Here is a 13,410-nt window from a genome sequence, read left to right on the forward strand (position 1 = left end):
CCATGGATGGCATGAGGTGGGTCCCCGTCTGCTTGGCAGGGTGGGCTCAGAGCTTTTGGGAGATGGCAGCGAGCACAGGAGCATCCTGCTCTGGGCAGCTGCTGAGCAGGTGGATGTGCCATGGCTGGCTGCAGGCTGGGCACATGTCCTGCCCTCCTGCCCTGCTCCCAAAGGCAGCACTGATGGGCAGCTCTGGGCACAGCTCTGGGCACAGCCAGCATGGTCTGGGCACCGCGGGCAGCTGGGACAAGGGGACAGGAGCCATCAGCTGACGGGCAGTTTCTGCTTTCTCTCATTGCAGCCGGGCTCTGTGGATGCTGAGGCTGCTCTGGACTCTGCCAGGGCTCTGCTGGAGCTCAGCACCGGGCCGGAATCAGCCAAAGAAGAAATGGTGTCACCTGCAGCACAGACTTGCTTGAGCATTTTGGCAACACAGCTCAAGTTTGCCGAGTGACACCTCCCAAAAATTAAAATTGTTCAATACCTTCTGAAATCAAATCAATCTGGGATGACTCCAAATGACATTTTTCAGCTTGCTCAAGCTGTAGCTCAGCCCTTCTCTGAACAGTTCACTCCCCCGTCTGCCTTTTAGTTCTCAACTGCTCCCTTTTTTCCCCCAGTGAATTCCCAGCCCATTGCTGTCTCCATCACTCTGTTGCCTTCCTTGTTGCCCCTGACCACAAGGAGGGCTGAGCCCCAGGTTTAGGGACTCATGCTGTCACTGGCTGAGGAGCAGCAATGTTTCAGAGGTCCAGTGGCATTTTAGTGTCATTCAGAGCCACTCTCCAGCCCTCAGCTCTCCTCACTGCTGAGTTCCCACTCCCTTCATCCTTGCAGCAGGATGAGCTCTGTGAATCCCCTTGAGCCTCCCCACTCTTCCCAGCTGATGCACCCGTCTCAGTGAGGCTGAAGCTGAAGCTTCTCTGTCTCCTCTGGCACTCCAGTCCAGTCCCCTGTGTGGGGAGCCCCAGCCCCAGAGCACAGCACACAGCAGTGCAGTGCGGGCTGGAGCAGCTGCCCTGCAGCCCTGGCTTGGCTGTTTGTGGCAGCTGAATGCTCCCTGTTTCCAGCTGTCCCTGCAGGATGGCCCCAGGGCAGAGCCCAGCCGGGCTCCCACTGCAGCCCCTGGAGCTTGGGGCAGACAGTGCTCCCAGAGCTGAGGTTCATGGGGAGCACCCGGAGCTGTGCCTCGCACTCAGTGCTGGCAAGTGTTGTGTTCTCATCTCCTGCAGCCTGAGGGGGAAACAACCTGTGCTGCCAGGCCAGCACTGCCCCTCTGGGCAGAGACAAGGCTGAAAGGCTGTCCCATTCCAGAGGATCCTGCACTGAGCCTTGGCAGGGCCTGGCAGGGCTGGAGCCGGGTCTGGCCTGCTGTCCAGGACTCGCTGCCCACCAACCACCCCCACCCACCACGCTCCATCCTCCAGAGACAGAAGGGTCTGTGTGTGCCAGGGGCTCTTGGATGTCTCTGTACCCAGGGACAGAAGGGTCTGTGTGTGCCAGGGGCTCTTGGATGTCTCTGTATCCATGGACAGAAGGCTCTGTGTGTGCCAGGGCTCTTGGATGTCTCTGTATCCAGGGACAGAAGGCTCTGTGTGTGCCGGAGTTTCCATAATGTCTCTGTACCCATGGGTATGGGATGAACATGGACAGTGAAAGTGTCAGCCACGTTTCTTGCACACTCCTTCCTTTGTACACAAGACAAATCCATGCACACCCCCATGTATGGATATATTAATAGGATAGGGATGGATAGAGATTTCCCACAGAGCTCTAACTTTGGCATAACTCACCATTTAACTGGTGGCCAGGAGATTTTTTTCCCAGCTCTGTGGGAGAATCTGTCCAAGAGCTGAAGGAGCAGCATTCAGAAGCAGTTTCAGGATTTCTAGGCAGGACGTGGAGCTCACAACCATCCACATAACTCACCATATTCATCAGGATGTGCTGCTGCTTCTTTAGGAATATGGCCCAACGCAGACATGAGACTTGGAAAAATCCCAGCTCTCTGTGGGTTTGTGCAAAAGGGGGAGCAGCACAAACACTTTGTGCCTGCCTGGGGGCACAAGGTCCAAGGAGCTTTGGTGGCAGAGGGTGACCTGGGCTGGTGGCAGGTGAAGTTCCATTCCATGACATTCTCAGAGTGGCACAGGACAAAGGTCCAAGTATCCCCAACCCCACTGATGAAGTCCTTGGAGCACCGCACATCCTCTAGGAAAAGCTGCTGTCACACAATCCATTGGGATTTATAACTTTCATTTGCAACACTAAATCCAAATTCCAAACTGCAATATTTTTACACTCAAGACACAGTCCATGCACAATCTATCTTTCAATTTCTTATTGATTCAACCACAATTTAAAATTACTTAATATTGCAAACAAAACCCTGACTCTTTTAAAAAAGTGATGCTGAGGTCAGTAATATGGATCCATGCCATCAGAACCTTTACAAAGTAACTGAGTTCTCTTTTTAAAAAGATCAGTTACCTCTTAATCCAAAGTTAGAGAAGATTTTCACTACACATTTGTTTTTTGTTTTTATCTTTCATATTTTTTTCCTTTTTTTTTAACAGAGAACTCAAAAGAGGAATGTACAGCAAAATGAGAAACATTTCTCATAAACAATGAAAATGTAGGCTCCTCCTCTGTTTACTTTTCTCTGGATACCCTTAAGAAAAAAATCTAGCAGATATGAGCAGAGGTGTGAAGTGTTTCATTTGGACTGAGCTGGAGTTCAGCACTGCTGACATCCTGATCCAGTCAAGAGCTGCAGAATTCTTTTGCAGATCTCAAACCTGGTGTTTGCAGGCACAGCACCTGCAGTGCTGACGCACCAATGCACATGAATAACTCTGTTATTCCCTCTCAGAATTCAGGCTCTGCCCCAGCACGAGGTGCTGCAGCCCTTTGCTCCTGGTTCCCGTGTGGAGCAGCTCCCTTCCTGCTGGCTGAGCTGCTCAGGCAGAGCCCGGCAGCTCCTGGCCCTGCAGGGCTGAGGCTTTTCCCCTTTGCTGGGCACAGACTGATGGAGCAGCACTGCTGAACACGGGCACACAGAGGGACCAGGAGCAGCTGCCTTTGGCCACCTGAAGCTCCAAGGCCCAGACTCTGAGCAGCCAGGGCTGGAAGAGACTCGCAGGCTCCCTGGTGGCTGTGCTGCCCCACTTGTGCCCGGCCCAGCTTTGCTTGGGGCAGAGGGAGAACAAGGGGCAGCTCCCTCCCAGCCCAGCCCAGGGACCCCTCCAGCCCCAGGGCTTGGGGCACTGTCAGCACCTGCTGCTCCAGCCACCGCTCCTGCTGGCCCTGACAGCAACACCCAAACTGGGGCTGATCCCGAGGGAGCAGCAGCAGGGCCTGGATCTGATCCCTGACTCTGGGGCAGGCCTGGACAAATGACCCCACAGCAGCAGCAGCAGCACATGGAGCTGACTTTCAGCACAGCCCCTGCCACTTCCCTCCTGTGTGCAGCAGTGTCACAGCAGCCTGAGGCACCTGGGAGCCCCCAGTGCCAGCAGGGACTTGAGATGGCAGCCCTGGGCTCCTGGAGGTTGTGCAAGGAACGGAGCTGGGGACTCCCTGTCCTTGGGGAGCTTCCAAGGCCCAGGCAGCTCAGGCAGCTCCAAGGCCACAGCAAGGAGGGTCTCGACCACTGGATCTGAGCCAGTCCCACAGTCCTGGGCAGCAGCCACCGAGCCCTGGGGGAACAGAGGGCACAGCAAGAGGGACAAAACCAGGCAAGGTCAGAGACTGGAGAGAGCCAGACCTGGGAGCAGGAGCAGCTGCTCCATTGCACTCTTGGAAACAGCTCTTGGCTGGTTCAAAGCAGTGAAATGCATGAAGGGCAGAGAGAAGGCCACAACAAACAATGCTTCTGTTTCCACACCCTCCCCTCCCAGTGTCCCAGACGGAACTGGATGGACTGTGTTCTCTCTGAGTCGTCTCGTTCAGCATGAGCAGCTTAGCACCATGAGCTGAAGGAGCTGAAGCCTCAGGCCACAAGAGCTGAGCAAGCGGAGACTTTCTGAGCAAATGAGTGCTACTAACATGGACCTAGCTGAATTCAGCAGATAGAATCACAGAATCACAGAATCCTTTCTGTTGGAAAAGACCTCTGAGCTCATCCAGTCCAGCTGTTCACCCAGCAGTGCCAAACCCAGCACTAAACCACGTCCCTGAAGTGCCAAGGCCTGGACAACAGCCCTGAGTGAGGCCTGAACAGGAGGCCCTGAGCCAAAGGTGGCCTCTGGATGAACCTTCCAACCAAAGGTTATCTTTGTATCTGCTCACTGATGAAATATGCATGGTCATTAGCACTGTGATAGATGTAGCCACTCATTAGTGAAATTTGTATTGACCTTTTTGTATTTAGAAACTGGACAAGGCCATGAAATCTGACATCTGGCCTTGTTTGGGGCTGAAGGATCAAAGTCACCTCCTTTGGTTCCTCCTTGAGCCCTGGCCAGGCTTTGGGAGGAACCCAAGAGGATGATGAAACCAGATGTTCCTGCACTAGAAGTGCTGTCAGTTTGTTCATTCAGCACTGTCAGAGCTGGGCCCTCTCCCAGCGAGGTTGGAGCCTCACCTGTGGCTGGAGGCAGCTGCAGGAATTCCCAGTGTCCAGGAGTGGCTCTGCAGCCCTTGGCTGTGACAGCTTCCCCCAGCTGCTGTGTGGATCTGGGGGATGGTGAAGTCTGAGGGTAACTGGTGCAGGATCTTTCTTAATCATTGCAGGCAATCTTTGGTGGTGATGATTGGGTGCATTGCTGAGCTGCTCCTTTTGTGATTCTTTGCTGCTTTGAGCTGCAGTAAATGACACTGATTCCTTCAGTTGGAGTCTGTGTCTTTGGTGCTGACCCTGCCCACTGGTAAAACAAAACTGGCACAGTCGGGCCAGATGACAAGAAAATGTTATTTTTAAATGTGAATGTGAGGAATCAGTGCCATCAGAAATTCCCAGATGGGAAGCCCTTCCCTGGAGTTGGCTGGCTCTGGAATGGGCTGAGGTCAGAGCAGATGTGAGCAGTGGGGCAGTCAGTTAAAAGAAGCTGAACCCTTGGATGTCTTAAAATGCATCCAAAAATTACATATGGAATAAGGAAAAAAACTTGTGTTTTTGGAAGACAAGGGTGAATTTTGTGAATGACACATTGGAAACAGCACCAACTGAAGGTAAAACTATTGTTGGAACACTGCCACATGGAGTGACAGAAGAAGGTTTCAATCCTGAGCTCAGGTTTGTTTGTGCAAGTGATATAATAATAATAATATATAATATAACACAATAATCTATATCTGTATAATTAAAAATTGCTAATGTGTAATAAGGCTGACAATAATTTGTCAGCTTTGGCTGCTCACTGTAAACACTAAATACCCTGGAGAAAAGGACTGGCCAAGACCCAAATGTCAGTGGTAAACTTTGTGAATTGTGTGTAATGAATAAAGGAGGAAAGTATGAAATTGGCATTTTTTATAGGATTTCTTTATACTGTGATGCGGAATGCTTTGTCTGTTATTGTGAAAAATACAGTGATTAAGACTGCTGGGTTTTTCATATCCCAGACAATCCACAAGCTGCAGGATTGGTTGAATGGGTGAAGGTTTGTTAAAAGAGCAGTTGACATAATGAGGAGATGGGAACCTGTCCCCATGGAGACCCCATCTCCCAGATGTGCTCCATGCCCTTAACAATGGCCCACTGGGGAAATGGAAACCCCTGGCTGTGCACGGCTGCCCCCAATTTACATTAACAAACTAAGTTGATTATTAGAAGAAGTAAAAAATTATGCTATGAAAATATCCAATAGTACATCCTGTGAGCTCCAACAAACACGAATGGGGCTCTGCAGAACCACACAGCCTTGGATTATCTGCTTGCTGGCCAGGGAGGAACCTGGGCTATTCTAGGACAGGAATGTTGCAGGGATGTCTATCAGTGCTGGGTTTGAGGTCCAACAATCAGCAATCTCCTTGATAGAAAGATCAGGAGAAGAGTGGCAGAAAGAAGAAAATTCTTCCTGGTGGGATTGGCTCCCAAATTGGAAGCTGCTGTGAAATGCATTTGTGGCAGTCACTGTGATCATTGCAGTGTGAGCACTTGGTGTGTTATGAATCCATGTTAGAGTAGTTGTGACACCTTGTGCTGGAAATGGAGTACTGAGACTTGTCTAAAAACAGACATAGTCTCAAGAAAAAAGGGGCATTTTATAAAGAACAGAGAAGAGCAGCTAATTAGGGCTCTTTTAAAGGAATGCAAATTATAGCTCTGAGTAATGAACTTGAACAGCACTTAGTTGAAGAACAAGAGCTGATGCCTTTATGCCTAATACCTAAATCTAAGGTTCTATTATTGAAAAAATTGTTTTGAAGGTTGCAGATCATCTGTAGGTCGAAGCACTGATTGAAGCCCTGAGGCCTCATCAGGCCCTGACTGTGGCCTGAACAACAGGCCCTGAGCCAAAGCTGAGCTCTAGATAAACCTTCCAACCAGATGTTATCTTTGTATCTGCTCATTAATGAATCATTATTAGCAATATGATCTCTGTATGTGTTCACTGCTGAAATATGGATTTACCTTTCTGTGTTTGGAAACCAGCAAGGCCCCATCTGGCTTTGTTTGGGGCTGTGGGATCAAAGTCACCTCCCTTGGTTCCTCCTTGAGCCCTGGCCAGGCTTTGGAAGAAGCCAAACAGGAGAATTAAACCAGTTATTCCCACACTAGCAGTGATGTCAGCTTGTTTGTTTAACACTGTAAAACCTGTGGCCTCTCACAGCGAGGTTGGAGCCTCACTGGCTGCAAAGGTGGAGGCACCTGCAGGAATTCCCAGTGTCCAGGAGTGGCTCTCCAGTCCGTGGCTGTGAAAGGGTTAAAAGCACTGTGCCTAGGCATACTTGGGCAAGAATAAGAGACATTGCACCCAACAAGGAAGCTTGCAAAAATTCAGCCACAAGCTAAAGACACAGGATGAAACTTGGCAAGAAATAGGGAACAAAACTGGCAGAAACGAAGGGCAGAGCTTGCTAAAACCAGTGAGGAAATTGCTGAAACAGCCAACAAGAGACTGCGCATGCCTAAAGGAGAAAGGTGAAAAGGGCACGGTGATGAAGATGTCCATCCTTCATCAGGAGACCCCTGAGGAAGACGCGGAGCCTTCCTCAGTGCCACCACCAGTGTGCACTGCGCCTGTGCCTCGTGTATGCTAATGATTCTAATGAGTACTGAGAAATCGTTTGCATAACCACACCTTTTCTGAGGAGAAACATGAATATGCATAGAGTATAACTGTATATTGTAATCTGCTGTGTGCCTGTGTGCGCTGTCAGGAGGAGATATCCCTGCACACCTGGTGTGCTGAATAAAGTAAATCCCCTTCCTTGGACTTTGTCTGGGAAGTGTCTCTTGGCCTGGTTTGGGGCCATTCACATCCATGGGGTTCTGTCAAGTCACAGTGGAGCCTTGGTGCCCTGTTGTTGCACAGCCTCACAATGCTCTCCTGCTGCCATGAGGTCCCTCCCTCGGTGACACACTGCAGCCCTGGTTCCATGAGGGGCTCTTGGGTTCCATGGTGCACGCCTTTTTCACATCTGAGCCTTGCTTCCATGGGTTCCATGGACTGACAGGGGCCCTCTGCATTCCATGGGGCCCAGCTAGATCACAGCAGAGCCTGGCTTTCATCAGGTTCTGATACCTGTTCAGCCAGCTGACTGGGGTGATTTAAAGAACACAGAAACCAATGGGAAGAATGGTCTTATTTTACTGTGAGTGTTAATGCAATGCAAAGTTAAATTATACATTCAATAACACTACCTGCTTGGCTTTAGCAACAAGCAAAAAGAAGCAAGGTAATGCACCTAATCATTATTACAGGAGACAAAGTGTAATAAATAGGTGTGATTCATGTTGATACAATTGAAACAGTAATCAATATTGATACACTAATTAATATTTTGAAATAATAGAACAGTTAAAGGCATAATGCCAAGAAATAAGGGGAGAGGAGGGGTTCCCCCCAGCCCTTCTCCTGCAGATGTTCAGAACAGGAAGCAAGAGATAACTATTACTAAATTTAGTTGGAAGATAGGAAAATTTGGTGGGACATCATGAAAATGCTAATTATAAATGAGATTTATTGCTTTGATGCTGGAACATAATATTGGCTTATATTATATTAGCTTTGGCTTACATTATACTATCTTCCTGCGCATGTGTATTCCAAAAGGTGAATCAAAATACATCGAGGAAGAGGAGAGGCCTTCATCAGGGATGACCTCCAATGAGTGGTGCGACCACCTAAAAAATGGTGGCGCATGCGTGGTAAAGGTGATGATGGGGGTGGAGATACAAGTGTGACAAACCGAAAATAGGAGGAGATGGTAATGACATACAAGATAAAAGAGGGAATTTTGGCTTGGCAAGCTTGTATGAGAGGTGACGGGGGTCAAGCCCTGAACTCTGTACCCTGCATTACCCTGGGCGGTTATTTTTGCTTATGCATTATTATTAAAACCAAATTGTCCCTTATTTTAACCAAATTACGTTGTCAATATTTCAAGTGTATTCAAATTTATATATTTTAAGCTATTTAATTAAAATTGCCCTTACATATAATTCTGCTTTGTTTTTTTGATGGGATAATTGGGCAAATATAACAATGTGAAGATCCATTCAGAGATCACGGGTTCAGCTGGCCTTTGGCTTTGTCTACCTCATTTCACATGTCCAGTTTCAAGGGCCACTACAAGAGGCACATGTTTGCCTTGCTACCCAGAAGTGCTCTATTTATTCCCAGGAAAAAAATCAACAATTGGCTGTCCTGTGGTGTGGTAGAAATCCCACCACAATTGTGACTCTGTGAGCAAAGACAACCGGTGCTTTTTGGGGCTGTAACAGCTGAGAGTGTGGCAGAGCAGGTTTGATATTATTTGTAGAGTTCTGAAATCATTGTTCCCAAAACAGTCTTTCTCTCCTGTCTTCTGTCATCAACTGTGGAACAGAGAAAATGGAAAGGGGCAGGGGTTTGTTTAAATTGGTGCTTTCTTTTTAAGTCTTCAAATAGTGTCAGCTCGATGCATGATACTTTAGAAATTGGATTAGTAACACCTATTTCATGCCACCAGAGAGGTGGGATTGAAGACTTCCAACAACAGAAACACTGGATGTGCAAGAGCACATCCCTTTCCACCCCTCACACAAGTAACTTGCTGTACTATTTTCAGCAGCCTCAGCCAGATCGATTAAAATACTGCTCCAAACAACAACAGAATGAAAATGTTCCACCAAATGGGGAAAAAGAAGACAAGTGGGCCGCAGCCTTTTCTGAAGAGCTTGTGTTGATTTTGCAAAGTTAGATGCAAACAAGGTTTGCCATATTTCTTTGTCAGAAAAATGCAGCTAATGAATAGAAATCTATCCCTGAGGCTGCTAAGTTGGGTATGATTTTAGACCTGGGAGGAGCAAAACAGGTTCTAGAGAAGCTGTGGCTGTGTCACCCTTGGAAGTGTTCAAGGCCAGGTTGGATGGGGCTTGGAGCAACCTGATTGAGGGGAAGGTGTCCTGAGTGTGGTGAGTCCATGAAAAGAAACTTTTGGTTTTCCTGACATGCTGCCTTTGCAAGGGGAGGTCACAACTACCCCACATAGTTTGAAATGCCCTGAGCAGAACCCAGCTGTGCTTTCTCACAGGTGATGAGGGATTGTCACTTGTATTTTATGGGGGATTTTGACAGGGCAGAGCAAGAGCAGCTGAATGTGTTTGACAGGCAAAGAGGGCCAGTGTGGCAACAGCTTAATTCCATGGAGCTTTTCCTTCTGTGATCCTGTACAACCTGAGGCACTCTGGGGCTCTTGAACCTGGCAGTTGGGCAAGTTAATCATTGGAACAAGTGATTAATTAACCTGCTCCACTCTCCTTACCATGGGTGTGATGATCCTTAAGTAAAGCCAGGAGCACTTGTCAGGATGGCAGCTTGTTCTTTGCCAGGGAGGAGGGAGAAAATCTTGCTTGGAGTAAATAAAGCAACTCTGCATCCCCAGGAAGAGGAAAAGAATAAATTAAATATGTGAATGCTGCATGGAATCATTTGCACAAGGCTGTATCTCTTCTGCTATGCAGGAATGTTCTCAATAAACCATGCTTCTCCTGACCATTATTTTTCTGGGTTTCCACCATACAATACAAGAGACTCTCACTTGAAAAAACCAAAACACCCGTGGGAAGGCATTATTTCCTTTCTTCAGGCTGCCTCTTTCTTTTGTTCCTTCCAGAGCTCTCCCTTCATTTCTGCTGCTGTTTGGAGCACGTGCTTACCTCTTTGCTTATCCCCTGGGCTTGTTTTGGCGCTGGGTGTCATGGACACTATTAATGGTGGGTTCTTTCCCCTCCATCTTCTTCTGATTCTTCATGTGGTTTACCTTCATTTACCTGCTGGAGTGATGGATTTTTCTCACCTTTTATTACTTAGTGCTTTTTCTTCATTCTCCAAAACCAACTTCTCACTTGCACTGTGGCTGTTAGGTGCCAGTTATGGGAGCATTAATTCTTTCTCTAGCCCTTGTCTGAGCTTTCTCAGGGAGCTGAGAGCTTTTTGGCGTTCAACTTGACTCACTTCAGCGCCTTCCTTGGTGCTGCCTGTGTCCTTGAACACTTGAAGGGAATAAAGTCTCAGTGTGGAGATGACAGCTGTGAAATGATGGCTCTTTTGGAGAAGACAAGAATGCTATTGTCAATCTTTTCAAGGATAAACTGAGCACCTGGTTTTGGGGAGAAACAGGCTCAGCTCAGCACAGAGGTGGCTGTTGCAAGTGCCCAGGTTTGAAGGGAAGGCTGCAGCTCCTGGGGGTGTGTTGGTGTGGGGCTATAAGGTTTGTGCTGGGTCCCTGGAGCAGTGGGAACACCCCACTGCGAGAGGCACATCAGGAAATGGGTGCAGAAAGGGCCTGAAGTGTGACCAGCTATAGTGAAGGGTTCCATAGGAAATAATATTTTTGCTGAGATTTTGGACAATTTGAGGCTCCTTCTCGTGTCCTTTGCCTGATGAACATTCCCCCTTTGCAAGAGCTTGGGGAATCCTGAGCTCACACAATGAAAATCCCTGATAATTATATCTCTTTTCTGTTTTTTGGTGTTGTCATCCCAGCAGGAGTCAGAGGAAGAGAATATGTGTGACCTGCCTGGCTTTAACGTTGTGCCAGGAGCAATGCCATGGGGAAGCTGGTCAGAGGAGCATCTGAGAAGTGTGTGGTACATCAGGGATGTCCTACTACTGATCTTTGCACAGAGATGAAAAAGTATCAGTTTGCATGGCCTGAATGTCTGGCTCTGGACATTCTGCATTGCACGAGATGGGCTGAGCTCATCTGGCTCTGAAATATCATCTCTGCACCTTAGCCAGGAACAACATCAGAGTTCTGAACAGATTCATCAAAATCAGTCATAACCCAGAGGCAAACCTTGGCAATACACATCTGTGGCAGGTGAGGAGACCAAAAGCTTCCATTCTTGTTCTTGCAGAATGAATTCAGCAATAAAATATCCTCTCTCTTGGCATTAAAATACTTTAGTGTCAGCTCTGCCCCAGACTATCAGTGTCAAGGATTTCTCAGGGTGCTTGGGGGTAGGTTCTCCCCGTGGAGCTCTCTGCAGGTTGGTGCTAATTCCAGATGTTCCCTCAGCTTCAGATGTTTTGCTGCCTGAGCAGAGTGTGCAGAACAGGGATTACAAGCACTGACATTTGCTGTGCTAGAAAGTGCAAGGGACACATTTGTGCCAATGAAGGTCACACCTTGAACTAGGAGGATCAATTCTTGTTGTGCTCAGAGGAGTCTGGGGAGAGAGGGGGTTTCCAAAGGAAATCTTGGTCCATGTAGGGCTGAGGCTCCCTCCAGGCTGGCTCCAGCCCCTCAGGGTGCCCAGGAGCAGGGCTTGCCCACAGCCCAATGCACCCTCCTTAGCCCTGGGGCTGCCCAGAGAAGAGCCATGGCTGAGGCTCTGCAGGAGCACACAGGCTCAGCCCTGCTCCAGCATGGGATCCATGGGCCAGGGCACGCTGGGCTTTGCCCCTACAGCTCCCAAGTGTGTCCAGAGAAACTGCAAGGAGAGGCTCACCTCTGTCAGTGGGAGCCCTCTGTGCACAGGGACCCCCACTCCTGGGGAGGCTGTGCCAGGGATGTCCAGCCTGGGAACCTGCAGCAAGTGGAAAGCACAACTTTGCAAAATGCTGCCTGTGCCTAAAGCAAATGCAAAGGGAACTGGGGTGGGAAAAGGAAAATTTGTTTATTACAGAAGAACAGCAGCAAAAATACAGAACATATTTACATTGTAAGAATATGTGTAACAACAACAACAGTCGATAGAACATATATACATAAGAACCTATCTAAAAAAAAAAAAAAAGAAAACATATTTACAGAAGACAAAAAGCCCTAAAACCTATATCCTAAAGACAACAACAAAGTCTAAAACATATGTACAAAAGGGTGGCATCTCTCTCCATGATGTCCACTGTTCCTGGAAGAAAAGCAAATGCCACGGTCACTCCAGTCAGGCACAGAGGGCTCTTGCATGTGCCCCTTGTCTGGCACATGCTGGCACAGCAGCAGGACTCTGCTAGCAGAACTGAGCCTGGCTGGGTCTGGCATGGAGCTTGTGTGGAGTAAAGCAGGCACAGGACAGGCTGTGGATGGCCACCAGAATCCAGTGCCCTGGGTACAATGTCCCTGAGCAGGGAGCACCCAGCCCAGCCCCAACCTGGCAGCAGGAGACCCACTCTGCCTGTCCGGCTGCTGGCATTGGTCTTCATGCCAAGATCAGGGCCTCTTCCTCACCTTTTTAATCAATATCCATGTCCTCAATGGACTCTTCCATATCCACATCCATCTCTTCTTCCTCATCCACATACACGTCCATCTCTTCTTCCTCCTCCACATCCACATCCATCTCTTCCTCTCCAGCGTCTTCTCCGTCTATTTCCATCTCCTCCTCCATATCAATCTTTGTACCTACCTCCATCTCCTCCTCTCTGTCTGGGACAGCCTGCAGAGGTAGCAAAACCTCAGAGTGGGGTCCCTGTCCCACTCCATTCCCACAGAGCTCCAGCCCACCCGGGCAGGTGGGGGGTGTCCACCTCCATGGAATGGCACCATACCTTCCTCAGAACAAAGAGGAGCATCCTGCAGGGCTGGATGATGAAATCCAGACACTAAGGATCTTTCAGGACTGAAAGGGTTATCAGGGGGCAGGTAAAAAGCAGAGTGAGCAGGAGCAGGGTGAAGAGCATGCGAACACAGCGGCCAAGGGTTGTGTTGTGCCCTTTGCTGGGCGCCGGACGTTCCAGCTGGAGCGTGGGCTGTGACATCACAGTTCCCAGGCTCCATCTGAAGTGGACACTGGAGACCATGGAATGATGGAGT

The 13,410-nt window shown here is 48.8% G+C and overlaps 1 long non-coding RNA gene across 1 annotated transcript; it reads left to right on the plus strand.

Moving 5' to 3' along the window:
• Window positions 1-7,245: 7,245 nt before the first annotated feature.
• LOC135306074 (uncharacterized) lies at window positions 7,246-9,562 on the plus strand. The gene is made up of 3 exons (XR_010366943.1): window positions 7,246-7,761; window positions 8,223-8,376; window positions 9,220-9,562. It is a non-coding gene; the product is annotated as an uncharacterized LOC135306074 (long non-coding RNA).
• The last annotated feature ends 3,848 nt before the right edge of the window (window positions 9,563-13,410 follow it).

Source organism: Passer domesticus, chromosome 8 (assembly GCF_036417665.1).
Source record: "Passer domesticus isolate bPasDom1 chromosome 8, bPasDom1.hap1, whole genome shotgun sequence".
Taxonomy (NCBI): Eukaryota; Metazoa; Chordata; class Aves; order Passeriformes; family Passeridae; genus Passer; species Passer domesticus.